The sequence below is a fragment of the Bos taurus genome, chromosome 24 (assembly GCF_002263795.3).
Source record: "Bos taurus isolate L1 Dominette 01449 registration number 42190680 breed Hereford chromosome 24, ARS-UCD2.0, whole genome shotgun sequence".
Lineage (NCBI taxonomy): Eukaryota > Metazoa > Chordata > Mammalia > Artiodactyla > Bovidae > Bos > Bos taurus.
Genome location: NC_037351.1, coordinates 50107149 through 50133948, shown reverse-complemented (window position 1 = coordinate 50133948; position 26800 = coordinate 50107149). Strand labels below are relative to the sequence as shown.

Genomic DNA, 26800 nt, shown 5'->3' with positions numbered 1-26800 from the left:
CCTATTCTCTCAATGCAGTTATGAGCTAACAAAAAAGCTTGCTCAGGAACTAAGAATGTGGTTGGGTGAATGGACGGAAAGACACTGAAAGAGAGGGACCATTTTCTAGACATAAACAATTGGAGAAGTACATATTTGAACTTATTTGAATTTGAACCATAACTCAAATCCAAATAAAAGGCTTTGGACATACCATTATCATGACATGAAGAGTTCATATTTTTCTACCATCCAACAAGCCAACTTTTAAGGCCGTATTTTCAAGCTTTTCCCTCTATAAATATCTATCTGAACTGAGTTTGGGTTAGACGCATAATCTTTTTTTTTCTTTTTTAAAAAAATTAATTTATTTTAATTTGGAGGCTAATTACTTTACAGTATTGTAGTGGTTTTTGCCATACATTGACATGAATCAGCCACGGGTGTACATGTCTTCCCCATCCTGAACCCGCCTCCCACCTCCCTCCCCATCCCATCCCTCAGGGTCATCCCAGTGCTCTGGCCCTGAGCACCCAGTCTCATGCCTCAAACCTGGACTGGCGATCTATTTCACATATGGTAATATACATGTTTCAGTGCTAGAACAGACTTTTGGACTCTGTGGGAGAAGACGAGGGTGGGATGATTTGAGAGAATAGCATTGAAACATAAAGTAATCTTTAAGACCAAAGCCATGATTCCTGGAACTACCTGCAGTCCCAGAAAAGAGCCCCTATGAGAGCCTGGTCTGGCAATAGGCAGAGAGAGGACCCGTACCCCAGGGCTGTTCCTCCACCTAATCTTCACATTGGGCTGAACTTGTTATTCCTGAATTTTCACAAATGCCTTTTGCACATTGGTGGCTTTAACAGATGGTTTTTCCTCGTGCCTACGGACGGTGAGTTTTCCTTAGCAAGTGGACACATGAATGTTACTGTAGTAGACAGAGGCCTAATTTGGCCACCAGCATCTCCTCCCACCATCGTGTGTACATGTCACCCTGCACGCCAAGAAGTGGAGTCCGTTTCTCCTCCCTGTGAGTCTGGGTTGACCTTGTGACTAGCTCTGACCAGCAGAGGGTGATGGGAATGATGTTCACTCTGGGACTCTGGAGCCTGGGTCTCAAGAGAACCATCAACTGCTGCGTGTTCCCTAGGGAGCCAGCCTCCCTATAAGAAGTCTGGCTACCCTGAGACAACCATGCTGTGAGGAAGCCCAAGCCAGACATGGAGAGGGATCACAATGGAAGAACACGAGGTGTGAGGCCTATGAGGGAAGGCTTCTTGGACCTTCTGGCCCAAGCCAACCCAGTCAGCAGCTGAGAGCAGCTAAACAAATAGTCCCATTTGACGCTGCATGAAGCAGAATCATCACCCAGCCAAGCGCTGCCCAAATCACAGAATCATGAGAAATAACAATAAGTCACTATTGTGTGAAGACATCAAGTTTTGGGGTGGGTTCGTTGTGCTGTGTCCTCAGTCATGTCCAGTTCTTTGTGACCCCATGGACTGTAGCCCACCAGGCTCCTCTGCCCATGGAATTTTCCATGCAAGAATACTGCAGTCAGTTGCCATTCCTTCTCCAGGGGATCTTCCCTACCCAGGGATCAAACCTGCATCTCTTGTGTCTTCTGCATTGGCCAGTGGAGTCTTTACCACTGCACCACCAGGGCAGCCTACAGGGTGGGTTTGTTAGGCTGCAGTAGAACAGAACCAGCAAGGTCTCTTCATTCTACCACAAAAAAAGAACACTCAGCAATACTGACATAAAAGACATCGTCAGCCATGTAGACAGAGAACTGCAAACCCTTCTGTGAAGCAAACAGCTGAAATCTTGTATTCAGCAGCAGTCTTGGGAAGTGAAATGTCTTTCATGCGCCCCTTCTTCCCACTTTACTTAATAAACCCTCTTCCGAAGCATCTGCCACCAGCTCTGCTGGTGTAGACTTGGAGGCCTAAGTTCCAGCCCTCACTTTTGCTCTACTGACTTACTCTGAGCTTTGGGCAATGTTTCAGTCCCTACGGCCTGTTTCCCATCTATAACGTAGAGATGATAGCACCTGCTCTATTTACTCTACAGAATTCTTGTCGTAACCAAGTGAGGTAGAATTTGTTAAATGAGCTTTGAAAGGTATGATGCGAATTTTCTCCCAGCTGTCATTTCATAACTATCTTTTCAAATTGAAAATATTTTAAAAGCTATAAAGACAAAGTGTCAGTCAGTCAGTTGGGTTTGACTCTTTGCGACCCCATGGACTAGCCCACCAGGCTCCTCTGTCCATTGAATTCTCCAGGCAAGAATACTGCAGTGGGTAGCCATTCCCTTCTCTAAGGGATGTTCCCAACCCAGAGATAGAACCTGGGTCTCCTGTAGGGCAGGCAGATTCTTTACCATCTGAGCTACCAGGGTGCATGTCTCAAAAAACCCTGCAATTTATGGGTGTCACCACCAGGTGGCAATCCATCCCAAAAGTAAAGATTTAAATGAAAAATGAGCTTCATATTCCCAGGAATGCATAGAAGCACTTGCCTGCAGTGACTGTACTAATACGTCTCCTACTCAATAACTGTTGTCAGAGTAACTCTAAATTCTGTAACTGGGAATCCCAACCATTTTTCACCCTCAACAGCTCACGGGAGTTCTCTAGAGCAGGCTCCAAGTCACCCACCTGAAGAAGTGAGCTCTTAGCAGAGAATGGACTCAGCCACCTCTGCTCATCCCTTTGGTCAGACCCAGGAACCCACATACTTCACGTGGCTTAAAGTATGTTCAAAGGGAGGAACTGAGGCTTCTAGCCAATAGCCACACATGAACTTGACCCCTCCTTCTCCCTCCCAGGGCAAGTCTCCAGATGTCTGTGACCCCAGCCAACATCTTGACTACAACCTCACCATAGACCCTAAACTAGATGTACTCAGCCAAGCCACTTCCAAATTCTGGACCCATAACAACTATAAAATAACAAATGCTTGCCATTTTAAGCTTTCAAATTGGGGAATCATTTTTTGCACAGCAACAGATAATTAATACATCCTGTTTCCTCACTTTTTAAGTAAAAACACTAGTGCATCTTGGTACACTGAGAAGACCCAGAACAAATATGCAGACTATGACCCTTATCACTCACAGAGTAAAGGAGGAATAAATGCGTCAAGCATTCCTATCCAGCCAGTATAAGGCAAAAGGCCCCATGAGCAGCATAAAGGCAGACACGTTCCAATAACAAGTTGACTCGGAGCTAAAGGGAATTCAGGCACCCAGATCAAGCATACAGTTAGACAAAAGCTGCTGTGTGATGGAAAATGCAAAGCAAGAGGGTGCTAGGAAAGTTCAATGATATGTTTACGTTCCTGACTTGAAGGTTTATTAAGCATCTGACTGGCACATTCAATGTCATTAGAGAATTAAACAATTTGTATTCTAATGCTGGTCCACTGGGGCTTCCCAGGTGGCACTGGTGGTAAAGGACCCATCTGCCATGCAGCAGATATAAGAGATGTGGGTTCGATCCCTGGGTTGGGAAGATCCCCTGGAGGAGAGCATGGCAACCCACTCCAGTATTCTTGCCTGGAGAATCCCATGGACAGAGGAGCCTGGTGGGCTATGGTCCATAGGGTGGCAAAGAGACACAACTGAATCGACTTAGCACGCACACAGGTCCACTGGGCAGGGCCGACAGTAAACACCATGAAAGAGAAAGAAAGCAGAGCCCCCTCAAGTGGCCTAAGTACAGACTTTCAGGATGGTACCCACTACATGGTGAGTTTCCTTCAGAGACAAACAGCAGATGGAATCAGGATAAAAGCAGCTCTGCCTTAACTAGCCAAAAGTCAAGGAAAATCTGCCTGGACATTCGGCAAACCTTTTTAGCAGCCCTCCAGCAAGAAGAATCCCAGTTGGCCATGTCACCAGCAAAAAGCCTGGGACAGCCCTCACTGAAGAATTCAGGTTGTGCCTCTTTGGACAGCATCCAGTGACCAGAGCAAACACCAACCGAGGGTCACGCTAGTCCTTTCTTTCTGCTCTTAGTCTTACAATCTGAGGCAGGCTGCCAGCAATTCATTCTGCAATCGAGTCTCACATCTACCGTGTTGGTGTGAAGCAGCAAAGCCACCTCGGCATTGATGACCTGTAAATCTTGATGCCATTACCTCACAGCACAGACTGCTCACTGATGCTGGTCATCAATCTACTTAAGGGGACCGCTGCCTCCCCAGCAGCAGCCCACTCAGAGCTTCTGAGGGAGCCCCTCACTCAGCCGATGGTGAAACCCGACAACCTGCAGGAGGAAGAGGTGCAAAGGGGAGAAGGAGCCTCCAACATCCCTGGAAGGCTCTCTGGGTCCTGACAAGACTTGTAGGAATTGATTTCCTCAAGAGCCACTTGTTGGAGATGGATCAATTACGATGAGTTGAAGAGCCCTATGAGAGGAAACCACAGATCAAATTTTCATTACCAGATGAAGTATGAAGGACCACAGGCAGAATCCACCAGTGTTGATTTTTTTTTTAAGATGGGTCAGGGACAGATGAGAGTGTGCTCTTTACCCAAGCACTAGCTCACTGCAGCCCTCTTTGGGGTTTCCTTCATGCACAATTCCTTAACTACTGAGGTGGGCATGCATGGGTCTTATCTGCTTTGAACATCCCTTTTCCTCCATGATGCCCAGCACTCAAGCCATCTCCAGGGTACTAGGAATTTAGGCAACTGTCCTGGGTAAGTCCCCAAACCAAAGGGCAGGGAGGTGGGGGAAGACAGCTGCCAGCAGGTGGCTGGACTAAGACTCAGATTTGGAATCTGTTCTCAAGGTGGGAGCAAGAGAGGGAAGAGTGACTCCCAGTTAGAGCCAAAAAGGAAAAACTCAGACAGACAACACGCAGAGACCATCCCTCCCTGACCTCATCCAGACTAAACAGTTGGAAATGTCTGATCCCTTCCACACAGGCCCTTCATGTGGGGCTCACCTGTTCTAAGGTTGCCCTTGATGTTTATTTTAACTTAATTTTCCTTGAAACACAGCATCTCTATAGGGGAAGCACAAGACTGATTGCCTGGTTCCACTCTAAAAGCACACACAGCAGACACTCAAGAAATCAGCTAATACACCCACTGGAAATGACTTCGAGTGTCTGAAATACTGAGCAGAGGCAAAGGGTGATGTAAGGACAGGTGATGTAAAGGTCACATCCCCTGTGGCCTCATCACTTCCCAGGGGGACTCCCATGACAGTCTCCCGTGCCTCCTGCAGGCGCTTGCTCCCTGCAGCCCGTTTTCCAACTGGCAGGCGAAGCTGATGGTGTTACTTGCCTACTTAAAACCCCTCAGTGACTGTCCTGGCTTTTGGATCAGCCCAGACTCTTCCATGTGGAAAACAGGCACCCCCGGGATCCACCCCCTGCCTGCCTGTCCAGACTAAGCTCTCTGCTCCCCATCAATCACCCTAAACCACATGGGGCTCCCCACACCAGGCTTGCTCATCTTCCTGCTCATCTTTGCTCACGCTGCCCCTGGAACTCTGCCCCACCTTCTTCACCTGGCAGTCCCCCAGTCATCCCCCAGGATCCCACCCCAGAATCACCTACTCCTGGAAGCCAACCCTGAGCCACACTCCTCCTGCTCATGTGTGTCCCAACAGAGCCCGGGCACTCCTTCCAGTAAGTGGTCAGTACTGTGCTTGTCCCTTTACTGCTGTGTCACCCACCCCCCCAAGACAAGCTGCTCAGTGAAGAACTACATCTTCCTCTTCCTTGTAGCAACAAGGCTTGCACAACACCTGGCAAGTAGACATAATTTTAAAAAATCAATTAACCTATCAATCTTACAGTTGGAGGTCATTTCAATTGATCCTGTAACCATTAGGTAAATTTGCAGCAATCAAGTAACGTCCTTTTGCTAAATCACACAGGTGCCATCTGGGTCCTTCCTCCTACATCACACATGCAAGTGCTTGGCCCCACCCCTGCCCGACCAAATCAGAAAATCTGGGAGCTGCCCCAGTGATCTGTAGTTTAACACAACTCCAGGGGATTCTGATCCACTCGAGTTTCAGCATCAGTGCCCTAGAGCCTTCAAAGACCAACAGGAGGGAGGGTTCAGATTTTGCCCTGTAAGCATCTGCGGTGAACTCCCTGCCTGGCAGTCTCCCCCTTTCCAGGGTGGTGGAGCCTCTCCAAGGCTGAAAGCAGCTGCATTCACCGGGTCCAGATGCGGAAATACTTCCCCTCCCAGTACCCCTTGGACTAATCGAGAGTCACCTAGGGAACAAAGGAAACCAGGCAACTCTGTGCTTCGGGCTCCGGAGAGCTCTCCCTAGCCCTGGGCGGGCGGGCGGGCTGGGAGGGCCCTCGCAGACGCTGGCTGCCCGGGACAGAGTTCACCTCAGGCTGAATCCAGGGCTGGAGCACTGAGATCTCACAAAAGCCAGTTTCTGGCTGTTTTTCTTTAAAACACAACGTGGGACACATCAGGAGTGTGACAGGCAAATCACCCTGCCCATCACAAGCAGATATAATGGAATCGAGCAATTAGGAAGATCTTGGCTGTCAGTTTCAGCTGGAAGTTTCACTGGCGGCCACAACAAAGGCTATGGTTGTGAGCTGAATTGATGAGGTTTTTGACACCCTACTCTCCCCCCAAATCACTGCATCATATATTCAGGCCTGCAGAAAGGCCCGAAGAACAAGGAATGTACAATTTTTCAGCACTGACTTTTCTTATAAATTCTTCTATCTAGTTTTCATTTCAGAGTGAACCATTTTTCTTGAGAACCAACTATGCACAAGGTAGCCAGGTCTCGCTCACTAACCTAGTAGATTGCAACCTTGACTGCATATCAGAATCACATGGCAGGGAGAAGCGGGTTGAAAAGACTCTGATGACTAGACAAGACCCCAGGCCAATTAAACCAGAGTGTCTGGAGTCAGACCCAGGCGTCAGCAATTTGGTGAACCATGGTTTTAAATAATATGGATGTCTGGACTCCATCCCAAACCATGTAAACCAGAATCTCAAGAGCTGGAGCCTGGGCATGTATGTATAAGGGCTAACAAAGTGCTAGTCACTCAGTTGTGTTCGACTGTTTGCAACCCCACTGGCTGTAGCCCACCAGGCTCCTCTGTCCCTGGGATTCTCCAGGCAGGAATACAGGAGTGGGTAGCCATTCCCATCTCCAGGGGATCTTCCCAGCCGGGATCAAACCCAGGTATCCTGCTCTGTAGGCAGATTCTTTACCATCTGAGCCACCACAGAAGCCCTGTATGTTTATTATGCATATGGGTATATTCACATGCACATACATGCTTATACACACATGCATTTGAATACACATGTGTGCATATGCTTATGGTTATATACACATGCATACATATATGTATACATACATATACACATACACACATGTACAAACATACATATATACTCCAGGTGATTCTAATATAGTCAGTCAAGGCTGAGAACCACTTCACAGACCACTAATTCCCAAATTTGACTGCACTTTTAGAATTCTCTTTTCAACTATTCCAAACCTTAGGCCACATCCCAAACCAGTTGGATCACAAGCTCAATCGAGGGTGGTGGACTGGACACAGACCTCAGTGATTTTTGAGGGTCCCTAGATGATTCCAAAATGCAGACAAGTTTGGAGAGCACAGCACAGACTCCAACCTCCAGAAAAGCTGGGCCGGTCTTCTGTGATTTTTACCGTAACTCTCCTACAGCACCTACCGTAAATATTTGTTGAACTGAATTGAATTTTTAGAGATGTCTGTTCCCCTGATGTCTTTTACAACTATGCCTTCTGGAGCTGGTGCCTTTGAGGACTGTATGAATCCAATAGGAGGTGGCACAAAAAAGAACGTACTTCATAAAAAGACGTTCTGTCTCATTAGTGAATCCGATGCCCAGGGCTCCCCCAGTCCTCACACTTTTGATACTGTCGCCCTATTTGGGATTTATCCTTCTGTTTCTCCTCTGCAAAGCTTCAGACAAAAAAAAGGGGGGGGGTGCTTTCCAGCTCCGTTCTCAGCATATTTGAAAACTGGGAATCACTTTTGGGCACTCAGGTACCCAGGGGTGAATTTAGGAACTGGAGGACTCGTCACTCCTCATTTAAGAGGAGAACAAGTGGCTTATTCACCAAGCCAGGAATGTCTTGCATTTTAAAAGCCAGCAAGTAAGATAGAAAACACTATTAATTCCTCATTCACAACTTTGATGCTATGCACCTAGATTTACCCACAAGCGAGGGTGATTTGACTCTATTGTAAATGCTCAAGGTGGGATTACTTATCATCTAAAAGATTCCTAGTCCCAATCCTTTTGTGGAAATTCTGGCATGTATATACCAAGTTTGCTTTAAAAGGAAGTAAACTGCAAAATCATTCACTAAAACATGGAAAAATCAGCTCAATACCTCATTTTGAGGTTACCACTTCATGGTTACTGCGTTAAGTGTGACCTATCTTTTGCCCACATTGACCATTCATCTAAATGCTTGATGACCAGAAGAATAAGTGTCTGTAATGACTGCTGCAGCAGGAGCCGGGCTGGGCTGAAAGAGAACCGTCCTCTGATACCAAGTCACCTCTCACTCCCTGTGTGATCTTGAGCCACTTATTTGATCTTCAGGTTCCTCATTTCTAAAACAAAATAAATACTCACAAAGATGGTTTTCTTCCAGCTCAAATATTATGTGGCTTGAATTCTCTTGTGGACAATGATATTAGTCTTGTGGAAATGGCTTTTACTATTTTGTTTTCCTAAAAATGGATTATTATGTAGGAGAAAGTACCTTGAGTATCCAATTCCATAAAACAAAGATTAAGAACTAATATATGCATCAAATGGACCAGACACAGAAAGGCTAGAGAAAGAAGAGAGATAGCCTAGGGTGATAAAAATTAATGAGGAAAACAATTACACATCTAACCATGATATAAGACAGAATGAAATAGATGCTTATGGCATGAAACCGGAGAGGAGACAGCTTGGAATATTTTTTTAATGTCCAAAATAAATGGCCAAGTTCTTTCTACAAGGGTTAAAGGCACACTGAACTTGACTTCTAGTTCTGAACTTCATGGGTAGTGAACATGGCACCCCTGATAAGTCACCTATCTTTCTTAAGCTTCAGTCTTTTCACCTGTAAAATGGGAATCATATAATACCAGTCCAACATACTGGACAGTGCCATTGTCAGGCTCAAAGGAAACACAGGCATGAGAGGGATTGAAAATATGCTACATAAGATAAGTTACACAAAAGCATGGAGGATGACATAACTGAGTCGATATAGACTTGGGTCTGATGACTCATAAAAGCTAGAATTTCCACTGAGAAAGGAATCCAGAGGTTAAATTCAGAGCTGCAGGATCTCGTATACAGTGGCTTCTTCTCTGTTTTCTACTTTCTTAATTTTCCCCCATATTTACATATTAAATAAAAATATAGGTTCATGCTAAAAATTAAATAGTACGGAGAACTATGAAATTTAAAATTCTCTTCCCTCACCTCTACTTCTGCTTCACTGACTACGCTCAAGCCTTTGACTGTGTGGATCACAACAAACTATGGAAAATTCTTCAAGAGGTGGGAATACCAACCACCTTACCTGCCTCCTGTGAAATCTGTATGCAGGTCAAGAAGCAACAGTTAGAACCTGACATGGAACAACGGATTGATTCTAAATTGGGAAAGGAGTTATGTTAAGGCTGTATATTGCCATCTTGCTTATTTAACTTATTTGCAGAGTATATTGTGTGAAATGCCAGGGTGGATGAAGCTCAAGCCAGAATCAAGATTGCAGGGAGAAATATCAGTAACCTCAGATATGTAGATGACACCACCTTTAAGGCAGAAAGTGAAGAGGAACTAAAGAGCCTCTTGATGAAGGTGAGAGAGGAAGTGAAAAAGCTGGCTTAAAACTCAACATGTAAGATCATGGCATCCAGTCCCATCACTTCATGGCAAATAGATGGGGAAACAATGGAAACAGTGACAGACTTTATTTTCTTGGGCTCCAAAATCACTGCAGATGGTGACTGCAGCCATGAAATTAAAAGATGCTTACTCCTTGGAAGACAAGCTAAGACCAACCTAGACAGCATATTAAAAAGCAGAGACATTACTTGGTCAACAAAGGTCTGTCTAGTTGAAGCTATGGTTTTTCCAGTGGTCATGCATGGATGTGAGAGTTGGACTATAAAGAATGCTGAGCGCTGAAGAACTGATGCTTTTGAACTGTGGTGTTGGAGAAGACTCTTGAGAGTCCCTTGGACTGCAAGGAGATCCAACCAGTCCATCCTAAAGGAGATCAGTCCTGGGTGTTCATTGGAAGGACTGATGCTGAAGCTGAAGTTCCAATGCTTTGGCCATGTGATGCAAAGAGCCAACTCACTGGAAAAGACCCTGATGCTGGGAAAGATTGAAGGCAGGTGGAGAAGGGGACGACAGAGGATGAGATGGTTGGATGGCATCACCTACTCAATGGACATAAGTTTGAGCAAGCTCTGGGAGATGGTGAAGGACAGGGAAGCCTGGTATGCTGCAGTCCATGGGGTTGCAAGAGTCGGACATGACTGAGCAACTGAACACCACCACCTGTGTAACCAGTTACTTCTTACTTTGCCACTACTCACAATGTCTCATGTGTCCTTCCAGAAACAAAGCTTATGATTACACCATAATCAAAACTACGTATGTATATATTCCTGATTCTACTCCCTGTGTCTATAACTATCCACCTCCTTTTCTAGGTATCCATTACTGGACAGGAAAGATCTTATTTCAAACAATCTCAGTTTAAGACAATATAGTTTTAGATTACTGAAATCTGACATAGCTTCGAGTGGTGATAATTAAATAATAATGCTCTTATTATTTCTTACCAATAGAAAAGGTGGAACAGAAGACAAGAAGGTTATTTAATATATTGTCGTGGCAGTGGTGGTTTAGTCGCTAAATCCTCAACTCAGGAGTGCAGAGCAAAACAGTATTGTTTGTTGGTGAAATAAAATTCAGCTGCTAAAGGACCTATACATAGATCTTTGCTTCTGGGGATCTGTTTCTGAATAAATCAGAGAGAGAAGTCAAAGGATTTTTTTTTTTTTTTTTTTACCTCCTCCTATTCTTTAAATGCATTTCAGGTTCAAAGACTGCTCATAAAAAGGGGGTTGTCAGGATTAACAAATTCAGTGAAAGACTCCTGAAGAATGAAAGCATGCACAAAAATTTAGAAATAAGACATCAAGCTTTTAACTAAAATAATAAACTATGAGCATTTTCCTGCTGGACTCCTACTCCTTATTGCCCTTCATCTAGAGACCTAACAAAATTAGTTAAGGATCTAAGCCTTTTATTTGTCTTTAATTTCCATTCAGCTCAAGAAAACGATAAAGTATAGGAAAATTTTTACAGTTATTTAGGCCACGACATGCCCAGAACTATTTACTAGACAAATTCTCACAGTGCAGAAAAAGAAAATTCTCTCTTTACTCTGTATACCCTAAAGTTCTCCCTGTCCATTTGATGGCCTGTATTTCACTGGCTTTATTACACAGCAGATATGTGGGTTGTTAGAGTCAAGACATTTTTCATTTTTGCTCCTTCTTTCTGGAAAGCTCAAAACAGTCACTATGGTTACTCTATTGTTAACATACTTCTCATCTCCTCTTCTAAGTGGTATACTGCAATCATCTCCCTTATTCTCTTCCTACCAATATAATCATTGCAGATTTCTGAATTTCTCTGTCCCTTTTATTTATGTTGAAAGAGCTATCACACTTTACTGTTCTGAGTCTTCTAAAAAGTTCTGACTATTTGGTAAAAAGTTTGGTAAAAGGTACTATGGCTACTGGGGCTTCCCAGGTGGCCCTAGTGGTAAAGAACCCACCTGCCAATGCTGGAGACAGAAGAGATGCGGGTTCGATCCCTGGGTCAGGAAGATCCCCTGGAGGAGGGCAGGGCAACCCACTCCGGTATTTTTGCCTGGAGAATCCCACGGACAGAGGAGACTGGCGGGCTACAGTCCATAGGGCCGCCAAGAGTTGGACACAACTGAAGCGACGTAGCTCTCACGCACACCATCACAGACACGTTCTGAAGGCAGTGTGCAGCTCTCTATGACAAGTACAGGAATTTGCTCAGCTGACTCTGTCGGAACTTCCCGTGGTTCTACACATGTTATTGAAATCACAGCATATTATCTCTTATTAGCAGACAAAACGGTCTCAAAATGGCTGGGAAAAACCTCAGCTTCAAATAAGTGGAAAATCTGATGTTAGAGATATATGAATATGGCCTTGATGTCAAAATAATTATACCTCTTTAGAAAAATCAGCTTAAGAGTCTAAGTTACTGGTAAATAAAGGAAGCTGGATTGTACCGAAATGAATCATGCTGAAGGAATTAATTCACTTCCTTTCAGGCTCAAGAGTTTTCAGATGTCTTGATTCATAAGTTCTTATGGTTGGTGGGGTTTTCTAGTAGTTCTGCCTCCAAAAATAATCATGAGGGGGGCACATTTTCTGGGAGAATAGAAAATGTGTTTCTTCAAAATTAATTAAGTCATTTATCATTTCTTCCAAAGGGATCAGTTACAATCTAGAATTACTCAGGAGTGGACTTGTTGCTTAAGGACAGTTATTCTTTTAATTATCTTTTAAAAATATTTGTGTATTTATCAGTTTATCTCTTTGGCTGCTCTGGGTCTCAGTTGCAACGTGTGGGATCTAGTTACCTGACCAGGGATCGAACCCAAGCCTCCTGCATTGGGAGTGCAGAGTCTGAGCCACTGGACCACCAGGGAAGTCCCTAAGGACAGTTATTAAAAGCTAATTGGAGGGTTTCCATCTCTAGAAATATGCATAGTTATATGCAATATGTTACAATAGTTATATGTAATCTTTCCTACGTGTGAAATATTGTAAAAGTAAATGAAAATCCAAATAAGCTGAATAAATCATCATGGAATACACAAAAGGTAAGAGGTGGTCTCTGAACAGGTGGTGGGGGTACCCTATCCCCACCACACAAGCCTTTCTAGAAGGACAGATCCCTGATAACATACCTTTCATCACTACACCCAATGGCTACACTTCTGACCTGCAGTCCCCTGGGCAGAAGCAATTTTCTGAGAGGACAGTTCTAAGGTTTTCAGGGAAAAAAAAAAATAAGATCCCCAAATAAACACAAGAGCCCTCCCCCTTCAAAAAAACCAAAGGAGGCTCTGGTTTGGTGGGAGGGAGGGCTTCCTGCCATTCTGTGCCCTTTCACCCAACCTTTTCAAACTCAATACAGAGTTTGAAACCCATGGTAAATTTCTCTGGCTTCATGAAAGCTGCTGGGAAAACATCTATAAGGGTTGGATTGAGGCAGGGGGAAAATACAATTGGCAGCTGATTTTGAGAAAACATAGGTAACCATATGCCTTTGAGAGGCCAGAAAGGAACACAGAGCTTCTTTTGAAAAATAAGATTTAAGAAGAGTCCTCTGGAAAGGCCACCCCGAGCCTTGTGGACACAACAGGTCAGTTTCCGCAAGGAGTAGCCTCGGCCAGGGGTGAGAAATTCCGCTTTCCAAATGAAATGCTGGGGCCCATGCTGAAGGGAAGAAATCTCACCTAGCTCAAATATGGTCTAGTTTTTTGTTTTACTTCCTAACAGTTGCTGGAACACAAAGCATCTTGCTCCCTCATCAGGGTCCTTGGTCCTAAATCCCCATCTCTCTGCAGGACAGTATGAATGAGAAGGAAGAAGCCGAATGGAAACATGACTGATGGGGATCCAGAAGCAACTCCTAGAACCGTTTTCTCTGCCAAGTCACCCACTTTATTAAGAAAAGCCTGAGGAATTCGTCTCTTTTATATAGGGAAATATATCTATATTTAGCTATATCCAGTTTGTGGAAATGTATTCATCCCAACCTCCACTTTCCAGTTACAATCCAGATGACATACTAGGAGTGGATGGAGGAAGTTCCCTAACCATGAGCTAGCAAAGAGAAGCTGGTATTCCATGCTCTCCCATCAGTCTCTAAGACAGATGAGATTCACTACTGCCTCCTTCCGACAGTGATAAACTGCATAATTAGAACCAACCTTCCCAGTGACCACAACAAAGAAACCCAGATGAAATGCTTTAATTATTCCTAGAAGTTTCCCAGGTGGCGCTGTGATTAAAGAATCCAACTGCCAATGTAGGGGATGTGAGAGACTGGAATCTGATCCCTGGGTCAGGAAGATCCCCTGGAGGAGAACACGGCAGCCCACTCCAGCATTCTTGCCTGGAGAAGCCCATGGACAGGGGAGCCCGGTGGGCTACAGTCCATGGGGATGCAAAGAGTCGGACACGACTGAGCGTCTGAGCACACAGCACACAAAAGTATCAAAGAGCTTACAACAGAGAGGGGGATTCAGGCTTCAGATCTGGAATATGAGCCTGAGATGTGGCCCTAGGTCTTAGAAGCCACTCTTACCGAGTTGGGGAGAATCTGTGAAGCAGGAAGAGAGAACTGGAAAGCTGAGCATCACCTTCACAGCCTCACAGGGTCAGGGACCCAGAGCATCCGCAAGGTTAAAGCCTGACAAGCCTGTGGTTGGGCGTGACTAAGCCCTACAAGTAAGAGAAAACAAAAAGTAAACTTCCAGTCATCTGAATGCCCTAGAAAATCTCAAGTGCCCAAATTGATCTGGGATTGCTGATACCCGGAAAGCCGGCAGAGGTTGTTTAAAAGGCTCTCTAGAACTCTTGTCATGTTTAGTATCATTCAAAGCCTCAGATTACTTCATTTCATCAACCTTCAGTACTGCTAATTATATGATGCTCTATTTTTTTTTAGGTATGAGCCAATGAAAAAGGGGAAAATGCTACCAACTGTAAACATACATGTCGATCAACTGTAAATTACATCTGAATTTCAGAGATTAAAATGTGAAAAAAAATGCACTTAATTGATGAAATATGGTATTTATACAAATATTTTTTTTCAAAACCACATCTAACACACATTCAAAGATAACAAGGCACACGAGGAGATACAATGACATAAATACAAACCAACATGAGAATTAGGACAAACACCAAACAGAAGAAACAGACATATCCCAGATGGAAAAATTACCAGACACAGAATGTAAGACAATGATACAGTACATAACTGTGCTCATGGTGATAGAAATTGGGCTTAAAATTTTCAGAACAAGGAACCAGGACTATATAAAGTAACATTAAAGATCTGAAAAAGAGCTAAAAATTCTAGAACTGAAATTCAGTAACTGAAATTAAGAATGCAACAGATGGATTTAACTGCAGATTAGACCCAGCTGAAGAGACACCGTGAGACTTAGAAGATAGGTCAGAAGAACTACCAGATGTAGCTAGGAGATATAAAAAGGATGGAGAAGCAGAAGAGCGGCTAAGAGACATAAAAGTTAAGAAAACGTTTAAGGTAACAAAATTACCTTACAACACAAAGTTCTCCCAGTAATAGGCAGTGGAGTAAATAAAAAGTTGCTAGTTTTCCTAAACCCAGCTTCCTCAAAGACTCATGGAGGCAGATCACTTTGGGGAAGACTCAGAGGTTGGAAACAATGGTTGAAAGTTATAATGCTGTGGACTTCCCTGGCAGTCCCGTGGTTTAGAATCCACCGCCAATGCAGGGGACACAGGTTCGATCCCTGGTCCAGGAAGATTCCATATGCCATGGGGCAACTAAGCCCGTGTGCCACAACTACTGAGCCCATACGCCCTACAGCCTGTGCTCTTCAACAAGAGAAGCAACAAGAAGTCCATGCACTGCAACTAGAGAAAGTCGACACATAGCAATAAAGACCCAGCACAGCCAAAAATAAATAGATTCAATATTGTGATTTACAAGGAACATGTATCTGCCTATTCCGATGAACAAAATATGTTTTCCATATATATGGTCTTCATATCAATGGTTCCTGGCTCATAGCTCCCCAAACCCTTGGAATTTCCTGAGCCATATATGCAATGGCAATATCTTTTGTTAACAATATTGTCCTTTGTCCTCAGATCCTGACATTGCTTCAGAGCCAGAAAGGTGAAATGGGTGTCTCTGTGTTCATAATAAACCCCATTCCAGCACACCTGGGTTTGTATTCATGAGGTGATTTTGGAAAGTACCTAGGGATGGGGGCTGGTCGTCAAGGAAACCAACCATGGAAAAAGAGATGGAACTTTCAGTCCCACTCCCTGATTTCCAGGTTGGGGCGAGGAGCTGGAGATTGAATCAACCATCAGTGGCTGGTGATTTAACCAATAATGCCTTTGTAATGAAGCCTCCATAAAAATCCAAAAGGTTTGGAGAGCTTCCAGGTTGGAGAACAAGAATGCTTCCATATGCCACCATGCCGGGCCCCAAACTCCACAAGGACAGAACCTCCTATGTTAAGCCCTCACCCTGGCTAGCTCTTCATCTGGCTATTGATTTGCATACTTTAATATCCTTCGTAATAAAACAGTAATCTAGAGAGTAAATGGCTTTTCCTATGTCTGTGACCACTCTAGCAAATTAATTGAACTCAAGGAGGGAGTCATGAGAACCTCTGATTTAACTTCCCTGGTGGCTCAGACAGTTAAGAGTCTGCCTGCAAAGTGGGAGACCCAGGTTCAATCCCTGGGTTGGGAAGATTCCCCTGGAGAAGGAAACGGCAACCCACTCCAGTATTCTTGCCTGGAGAATTCCATGGACAGAGCCTGGAGGGCCACAGTCCATGGGGTCACAAAGAGTCAGACATGACTAAGCGACTAACACTTTTCACTTTTGTCAGAGACACAGGTGACAACCTGGCCTGAGACTGGAGCTGGAGGGCAGTCTTGTGGGACTGAGCCCATAACCCATCAGATCTGATGCTATCTCAGGTAGAGGGTTAGACTCAAGTTGAACCTCAGGACACCCAGCTGGTGTCACAGAGGATTTATCAGATGTGTGGCAAAAACCCCATGTATGCTGGAATTGGTGATCAGAACCCTTTAAAAGGTATATGGGACCATGGTTATTTTACCTCTCTGTGTATCACTCTCCTCATATCTAAATGGATATAGTAAAACAGTACTCACTTCACAAAGTAAGGATTGAGAACTCAGTGCCTGGGAAGCACTGAATAAGTGCTCCCTGCCTGCTGGCTGGACAAGACGATGGAGCTCCCGGTCCACCCGAGCCTGCTTCGGGAATGGAACAGGCAGCTCCATCACTGTGACAAAGAGTTCAGCCTGAAATACAGCCTGTGACGTATTGCAACTGTGGAACATTAGGGTTAGATGGAACCCTTCATAAAATATCCATGCAATCAGAGGTTTATTGTTTTCCTCTTTAAAAATGGGTTTTCTACAAGCAGATCATTTTTTTTTTAAAGCACTAAACCCAAATAGAAAAGTAGATAATTAACAAAAAATACAAACAGGTAACAATTCTTACGGAGAAAATGTTTAGCCGTGTTGGTAACCAAAATGCAAATGAAAGCAACATATTTTTCACCTTAAATAGTTTAAAAAAATAAAAGACCCTGTGTTGTCAATGATATGGTAAAATCATTTCCAGTTCTGGAAAGCAAGGTATTAACATGGTGCTTTCCCCTGGCTGACTAATTTCACTATCTGGAAATATTTACTAAGAAAACAATCCTAATTGTTAAAAAGTATGAATGCAAAGCTACTCACTGTCATGACACAGTGATCAGATTTGGGAGAAAATAATGGCCACTAATAACAAAATATTGTAATAAGTTAACAGGGTTCCAAAGCACTGAACTGCATAGTCACTAAAAATATGTTTACAAAGCATTTGTAATAACATGGAAATTGCTTATTACAATATGAGCTGAGAAAAAGCAAGATAAAAAATTAAAATTATATGCATGGGCTTCCCAGGTGGCGCTAGTGGTACTCGCCTGCCAACGTAAGAGATTTAAGAGATGCAGGTTGGATCCCTGGGTCTGGAAGATTCCCTGGAGGAGGAAATGACAACCCATTCCAGTATTCCTGCTTAGAGAACTCCATGGACAGAGGAGCCTGGTGGGCTACAGTTCATAGAGCAGACACGACTGAAGCTACTTAGCACAGCACAACACAGCATCATCTCAATTGTGTTTAAAAACGAGCTGAGGGAAAAACACTAAAAACAAACATGGCACAATGTGATCAGATCAGTCTATTACAGGTAGAAGGGTCATTTTCATTCACCTTGCTACTTTCCATAATGAACCCGTACTCCTTTCCCCAATAGGGAAAGAAATGTTTCATTCTCTTTACTGTAAAGACAATATAAAACATTAAAGAAAGTTAAAATTTTTTTCAAATATTTTATTGAGATGTAATTGACATGTAACACTGTATTAGTTTCAGATGTAAAACAATGATCCAATATTTGTATATATACCAGGACTGTTCACCAGCAATAAGTCATCACCAGGCATAGCTACAATTTTTTTTCTTGTGATGAGAATGTTAAAGATCTACTCTATTAGCAACTTTCAAACATATAATACAGCATTGCTAACTATAGTCACTGTGCTGTACATAGGAAGTTTTATAAAACAATCTCGTTCCACTAATCCAACTGTTTCAGTTTTTATTCAGTGCGACCTGTACATGCACACACCTTTGGCACAGATGTAATCAGTCTGAATCAGTGATTAGTTCTATCAGGATTAGGCAACATGGAAATCAGACAAGTTATCAAGCTCTTTTCCTTCCTGACTCTTCCTCTGCCAACATTCACCTAGAAAGATGGAAAGCCTGAAATATAGAGGGGTTTTATTTGTTTGTTTTATTAAGTTTTTAAGTACTCGAGTTATTTCCCCAGTGGTACTGAGTGTCCGAGAGAATGGGACAAACTCCTGACTCCTTGCTCAGCCATGGCCCTGACCTCTGTGTGACCTTGGCAAACCACCTCTCAGCCTCAGTTTCCCCATTTACACAGTGGGGCAGGGAGAGCTGGTCACTGACCCCCAAGATCCCTTGCAGGTCTACATTCTTAGATAATGTGTAAATTTGACTCCAACTCTCCAAACTGATCTTGATTCTTGAAAAGTTTTATAAAACTTGAATCACTTCAAACAGAAATAGAAAAACTACTAATTTTTCAAAGAATCCCTCCTACATCAAATTTTCTAATAAGAGTCTTTATTTTTGTTAAACGTAGACAATGGCAATATTGGCAGATCAGTTTCATGCAGAGCCAGGCACATTTAGATACAAATCATAGCACTTTCTCTTCCTCCTTGAAAATAGGTCAGTTTAAGGAAAAAGACTGTAGACGAATGAAAAGCCTGAAATATAGAGGGGTTTTATTTGTTTGTTTCATTAAGTATTTAAGGACTTGAGTTATTTTCCCACCTTGCCCCCAGAAGATATTTCCTATCTGGCCTGTTTCAATGACAGGAAAAGTCTCACCCCACACTGGGGTGGTCCAAGATAGAAGTCTGAATCCAAATCTTACTGTAAACTTTTCAACTATGATTATAGTGACCCCAAAAAGAGTTTCAGTCACTTTCGGAAGCAATAACTTGGGCAGCAGACCAAACTCACTTACAAGGCCCATTAAGTTACTTCCATTTACTGGACAGAACTCAAGAATCCTGCTGCTAAACTTGAACGAGCCATGCCCCTTCTTCCATCCCACAAAGATGCGGTTGCTGCTAACGCTGTGGAAGTTCTACTTTTGAAGGCAGATAGGAACAGAAGTGTTGGCTACCCTGTGCTCAACCATCCCGTTTTGATCCCTGTGCTCTCCTGAAGTCAAGTCTTTGAGAAGCTTCTCTCAGTTCCTGACAGTCACGGGTAGCAGCAAGCCTCTATATTCCTGTTTGTGCAGCCACTGCCATCAACGATGCCCAGAGCCAGCTTCACCTGAAGAGAATGAAACTGAAAACTCAGAGCCCCATCCAGGGCCAGTGACACTCACGTGGTCATTGTTTTTCGTAAACAGGACAGTTTACACAAGCATCCGATCCCACCAGAACTGGATCCTCGCCCACCACTTCCCACCCCCACTACCACCCACCAGCCACTGTCCGAGCAGTGGGCTGGGATGGCCCTGTGGGCAATTGTGGTTCCCCACAGTGGTTCTACTACCTGCATTTCTGCTACATAAATCAAACACATGCTAGGGGAAGAAGCTGAGAGGTGTCTTGTGTTTTTTTGGGGGGGAGGGGGGTGGTTGTTGTTGCTTTGTCTCAAAAGATTGACTGATGACCAGATTAGGATATGTGACCTGCAAAGGATGTTTATTCTGATTTAGGAAATTATTCACATGGAAAATCCACAATGTACATTACACACCTGTGGGCCTCCCAGGAGGCTCTAGTGGCTAAAGGACCGGCCTGCTGATGCAGGAGGTGTAAGAGACCCAGGTTCTATCCCTGCATCAGGAAGATCCCATGGAGGAGGGCATGGCAACAAACCCCAGTATTCTTGCCTGGAGAATCCCCCGGGCAGAGGTGCCTGGTGGGCTACAGTCCATAGCGTCACAAAGAGTCAGACACGACTGAAGTGACTCAGCACACACACACACCTTATATTTACCAAGTCACCCATCTTGAAAACCAAGTTACAATAAAGGAGGCCTCTTCCAGAAAAGTGGGAATGGTCACATAGCGCTGTACAGAGTGACCAGTACCCTCAGAACAGCTATTCACAACAGGGGTGATTCTGCTCCCCAGGGGACATCTGATAATAACTGGGGGCACTTTTCATTGTCACAACTTGGGGAGGGGACGTGGGGTGCTACTGGCATCTAGTGGGTAGAGGCCAGGGCTGCTGCTGAGCATTCTACAATGCACAGGACAGGTCCCACAACGAATGTCCCAGCTCACGACACCAAGAGTGCTCAGGTTGAGAATCCCAGCCTTAGAATAATGGCACATGTAGGGAAGGAAGAAAGAATCCTGTCTGGAAAAGGATTAACCTTTAAAGAACAGAGCGAGTGAAGGCCAGGTTGACAGCACAGGCAGGACTGCTCTCTGACCTTGGCCGCCACGCCGGCCACCAAGCAACGAAGGCTCCAGACTTTTGTGGATTGTGGGCCCACAGGGACCTTTGCCAAGACTGGCTACAAAAGGAGGTGGTAGCAGCGGCATTTCAGAAGCAACAGGAAAGGCACTTCGCCTCCCCAGGTACCTCCACCAGCCACTTGTCTATGCCTGAAATCTCATGGTGGATAAGGCCTTTCGTTCCATAATGAGGTTTAAAGTGCAAGGACCCCTGGAAGACAGAACAGTGACCTACACTCCTAGTCAAGAGAAAGGAGATGATGACAGGTTGGTTTTGTCCTGAGTTTTCATACAGTGAAAGGCTCTGAGGAGCTGAAAGTGGTAGAGAGGGAGAAAGGTCAGGCCCTGAGGAAGTAGGGAAAGGTGGAAGGAATGGACAATCCAGGGTTCTGGAATAAAAGTCACCTACCCTGCAGACTACGCCTGAGCCTCCAGGGAGGGAAGGATGTAGAGAAAAGACCAAGTTACATTCTTGGCTTTGAAGAAGATTACAATCAAGTTCGGCTCAGGTGAAAAAAACCCTAGGAATGTTGGAAAGAATGGTAGGGATGCAGTGCTCCCTGCAGCTGGAACAGGAGACAAGGGTTCTCACCAGCCACCAGCCATGGGAATTACAGTGAACACCAGGCCAGGCTAGGTGAAGCCCCCACCTGACACCTCGCAAAGCACTGGGCACAGAGCTAAAGATCGGGCAGCGCTTCGAAACTCTTCCAGATGAAGAGCTGTCAGATTTCTAAAGTGCTCAAGAGATGGTTGGTTTTCATCACCCTTAGGCTGACATCCTTTCCATCAATTTAGAAGGGAGGTCTTTGTTCATCTTCTTTGCTTATCTAAATCACATTCTGTCTTTCAAGGCCAGTTCATATTTTTCCCTGTAATTCCTGATTCCGACTTTTTTTTTTAATTAGAGGATAATTGCTTTATAATGTTGCGTTGGTTTGTCATACAACAGTATGAATCAGTCATAAGTGTACACATGTCCCCTCCCTCGTGCCCCTCCCTCCCCACCCCAGCCCGCGCCTCTAGGTGGTCCCAGAGCACCGTGTCAAGCGCCCACTTTTCTGCAGCGACTTCCCACTGTCTGTTCACATATGGCAGCGTATGTTTCAGTGCTCCTCTCTCAGTTCACCCCACCCTCGCCTTCCCCCGCTCCCGTGTCCACAAGTCTGTGCTCTGTGTCTATGTCTCTATTCCTGCCCTGAAAATAGACTGATTTTGACCTTTTTTTCCCTCCCTCCTCTTATAAGTACAGGGCCTCCAAGTCATTCATCTAGTGCTTACTATACTTCCTAGGTATCTTTCACAATGGGGCTACTTCCAGAAAAGATCTGAAGGGGGCTTTCAAGTTCATAACAAAAAATTAATAACTTGTAGTTTAAAAAAAAAATTTTTCCCCCCAAGGGCGATTGGAAATGATTTGGGAAGAAAAAGATCAACCTACCAAGAAGCTAGGGAAAAGCAGTTACCAGAAACTTCTGGAGGCCAAGTTAAAAAGACTTAGGCCACCTGATTTGAAGAACTCACTCATTGGAAAAGACCTTGATGCTGGGAAAGATTGAAGGCAGGAGGAGAAGGGGATGACAGAGGATGAGAGAGATGGATGGCATCACCAACTCAATGGACATGAGTTTGAGAAAGCTCCGGGAGTTGGTGATGGACAGGGTAGCCTGGCGAGCTGCAGTCCATTGGGTCTCAGAGTCAGACACAACTGAGCGACTGAACTGAACTGAAGTTAAAAAGACAACCATACTAGACACAGAGAATTTCTCACTGTCTGATAAAGGAAAGCCACAATTCCATGAGCATAGAATTTTGTTTTTGACGTTAAATTCTAGGAAGACTTTGCTCCTAGCTTTTCATGTACGCTGCCCAAGCCACCCGTTTATGTGCTTATCACAAGAACTCCAACTAGACTACATCATACCTACTAGTCTACATTTTCCTGATAACAGCCTATCAGTTCAGTTCAGTTCAGTCGTTCAGTCGTGTCCGACTCTTTGTGACCCCACGGATCACAGCATCCCAGGCCTCCCTGTCCATTACCATCTCCCAGAGTTCACTCAAACTCACGTCCATCGAGTCGGTGATGCCATCCAGCCATCTCATCCTCTGTCGTCCCCTTCTCCTCCTGCCCCCAATCCCTCCCAGCATCAGAGTCTTTTCCAATGAGTCAACTCTTCACATGAGGTGGCCAAAGTACTGGAGTTTCAGCTTTAGCATCATTCCTTCCAAAGAACACCCAGGACTGATATGCTTTAGAATGGACTGGTTGGATCTCCCTGCAGTCCAAGGGACTCTGAAGAGTCTTCTCCAACACCACAGTTCAAAAGCATCAATTCTTCGGTGCTCAGCTTTCTTCACAGTACAACTCTCATATCCATATACGACCACTGGAAAAACCATAGCCTTGACTAGATGGACCTTTGTTGGCAAAGTAATGTCTCTGCTTTTGAATATGCTATCTAGGTTGGTCATAACTTTTCTTCCAAGGAGTAAGCGTCTTTTAATTTCATGGCTGCAGTCACCATACAACAACTATATGCCAAGAGGCTGAGGACCCATGGTTTTCTTGCCAATCTGGATATTCCAGTGTGTCTCAAGATCCCATCAGAGTAACAGACTCAGATCTAATCTCTTACTAGATAGGACCCTCAGACCATTTGATTCTGCCTCTATGTCCCCAGCCACCAGAAAGATAGAATTTTAAAGCCACTCTCAACAGGGTCATGGTTTGGAGCCAGTGGCTGAGTGGTCTAACTTGGCCCTATCTTCATGCTCCACCCCACAAGCTTCCTGGTTTGATTGTCTTTTGTCTTTCTGTCCCCACCATAGACTTTCCCCCCTCTAAGTGTCAATGCTTTGCCTCATTAACCTTTGATTTCCTGCAATAACTACCACCGTGCTTTGCACAAAGAGAACCGCCTCCTCCCTCCTTCTTTTTAAAGTGAGGAAACTGAATTGGAAAGAGGTCCTTTTCATTATTCTGCCCTGCTCCCGTCTGATAAACCCCTCAAGCTGGAGTGTACCAGACCAGCTCTTCCTACACCACACAGCAAGCAGTCCGGGAAGGTTAAAGGCAGGTTACCAAAGGAATTGAAGGGTTAGAAGACATATTTTGGCTTCCTTGCCTCGACGTGTCCCCTGCCCCCAAAGATACACTGGGCAGCCCTTCAGCAACAAAACAAAGAAAAACGTCCTTGTACGCTGTAGTTGCTCAGTAAATATCTATTAAGATACGGTCAGAGCATCGGTACCGTGAATACAGTAAGTACTCAATAAACTCCGCTAAACTGAAAAGTTCGTAACACACCTGCTTTGCACACAGTAGGCGCTCCATTAAGTATCTCTTGCACACAGTAGGCCCCTATAAAAGGCTATTAAATTAAATAGAAGCAGACGCTCGCTCCTCAGAGAACCCGGGCAGAGGTGACATTAATCAAGTCCCAGACACAGATCCGTGAATGGCGATGCGCGTTTCGAGGAAGCGTTTCCGAGAGTGCGGGAGCGGCGCGTGACGGCGCGCGGCCGCGGCAGACATCCCACTCTTCGGCAGGCGGCCGACCCACTGCCTGCTCCCCAGCATTGATCAGTGATCGGGATCTCTTCCCCACTCGGGGGCGGGAGACAGCTGCCGCCTCCAATTGTCACTTTGGGCTTGCACCTGGAGCTTCCGCCAAGGTCCCCCTCCCGGGGATATCGGCCCGCCCGGGCTTCTCCCAGGATTCCGGAGAGTTACCGGCAGAACAAAAGCAAAAAAAAAAAAAAAAAAAAAGGCAGCCGGGATTCCTTTTCTGACGGAGGGCAGCCCGGAAAGAGGCTGGGGGAGCCGGCCGGGGACCACGCTGTGATGTCAAATCTCCTCCGCCTGCAGCCGCCCGCCCTCCCGCCGCAGATACGCGTTTGGGGTTCCCCCAGCCGGGAACGCGGCGGGGCTTCCTCCCTCTCAGGCGTTCGGAGCCCCCGCCCTGGGGCCGCGAAGGGGCAGAGTGGGCGCTTCGGTGGGGTGGGGCGTAGGGGGCGCTATATTAACCCTGAACAAGACAGGGAGAAGGCTGGAAAGCAGGGTGCTAGGGGACTGGGGCAGACCCCATAACCGAGATCCAAATCTGAACTTACAGTGCGAACTGCCCCTCGGTGCTCCAGAACGCGCCGAGCAGTCCTTGGAGATGGGGGTTCCCTCCCGGCAATCGGTCCCCACGACCTCCTCCCCTACACCCCCCGCCCCTCCGCCCCGGGGCAGCCCACCGTCCACTTTCACGTCCAAACCGCCGATCCAGGGTCTACACCCGCGCGCTCAGTCGGCGGAGCAAGGGGTCACAGAGGGCGGCGGCGCCGATCCCACGGGAGACGTCCCACCGCTCGGAAACTCGCGAGTGTGAAATCGGCTAGGGTTTTTGTTCAGGAATTTTTTTTAAAGGTGTAATGAGGACTGCAGAGAGAGCGGGGAAGTGTCATTTCTTCCTTTCTCTCCGGCTCCTCGGGAGCCCGTGGAACTCCGAGAGGAGCAGGCTGCCGGGAGAAGAAAGAAGACGCAGGGGGGAGCCACTTACCCAAGGCAGAGCCCGAGAGCGCGGCGGCCCGGGAGCGAGCGGCGCCTTTGTCTGCGGCCGCGGCGCCGGCGCGCTCTGCCCAGTCGGTCCCAGCCCCGGCGCGCGGCGAGCTCTCGCGGGCGCCCGGACAGCCCGGCGCGCGGCTCCGGCTCCGGCTGCCTCTCTGGCCCCGGCCCGGGTCCTCGCCGCCCCGCGCTCTCCGCCGCGGCTCCGCCCCGAACTGGGCCCCGCCCCCGGCCCGCCGGGCCCCCACCTGCTGCGGCGGCGGGCGAGCGGGGGAGCCCGGCCTCGGGCGGCAGGGGGCGGCTGCCTCCCCCGCGCGCCCGGCTCCCTCCTCCCGCAAGCCCTGGGGCCGCTCCGCCGCGCTGTTCCGGGGCGGAGCGCGCGCAGTGTAGACCGGCGTTCTCCGACCCAGCCCTCTCGGAGGCAACCTCACCTGGGGGGCCTGGGACTCGCGTTCTCTGAGTCGAGCCCAGCTCCCCGGGGTAGCCTGCCCTTCCTGCCTGGGAGCACGCTCCCCAGAATACTCCATCACCTTTGGAGCCCGTCCTCACTCCTCCCCGGGGGAGGGGACCCCCCTGAGCTCTGCCGCGAGGGATGGGGCGGCGGGAAGCGGAGTGCTTCTGCGCTCGGCCGAAACCCTGGCCTCTCTGCCGGGTCCGCCCCGCTCTGATGCGGCGGCCGGAGGCGGGGACGCCCGGGAGGAGAAGGGGCCAGCCCGGACTGGGTGGCGCGGTAGAGGGGACCCCGCCGAAGGTTGAGGGGCACCGAGCGCACGTGCACCAGTCCAGAGCCTGGCGCCCGGGCTGTGAATCTGTGCTCCTTTGCACGACCGGGATAAAACTAACAGAAGGGAAGCAACACTTAAGAAGCTAGAGAAAAGGAAGGCAGAAGCCACTAGACCTGTACACTAGTAATAATTAGCGTTTAGGTGGTGCCTTCGGGCAAATCCAAAGTGTTCCACACTGATTAGGGGCGTCGCTTAATGCGTGCGCCGCAGTGGGATGGATCGAGAAGCCGCTTTTCTAGGCAGAGAAAAATACGATAACCTAAATATTGTATAATGAGGTCACTAGTGGCTTTAGCTGCCCTTGAGCCCTCCCTTCTCCCAACTTCCAAAGCAATCAGTGCGAGAACTTCACTTCGACACTCTGGAGGGTCTGCCATGTACTCTGGTTCTGCTTCACGCCCCCCTCAGCCTCCAGGGCCTCGTACAATTCCAGGTGTGTAATAGGCGCTGGATAACTGTTGAAAGAATTAC

General features: G+C 46.3%; 1 protein-coding gene across 4 annotated transcripts in view; it reads right to left on the bottom strand.

The window, feature by feature from the left end:
• The window catches only part of MAPK4 (mitogen-activated protein kinase 4), a 173291-nt gene extending 147131 nt beyond the window's left edge, over positions 1–26160 (bottom strand). For 2 of the 4 annotated variants that reach the window (XM_024984293.2, XM_024984294.2), the window contains exon 1: positions 25540–25704. The gene's annotated coding sequence lies outside the window, so the exon portion shown is untranslated. The other 2 variants (XM_010818866.4, XM_059880851.1) reach the window with 2 other exon arrangements.
• Positions 26161–26800: the final 640 nt, after the last annotated feature.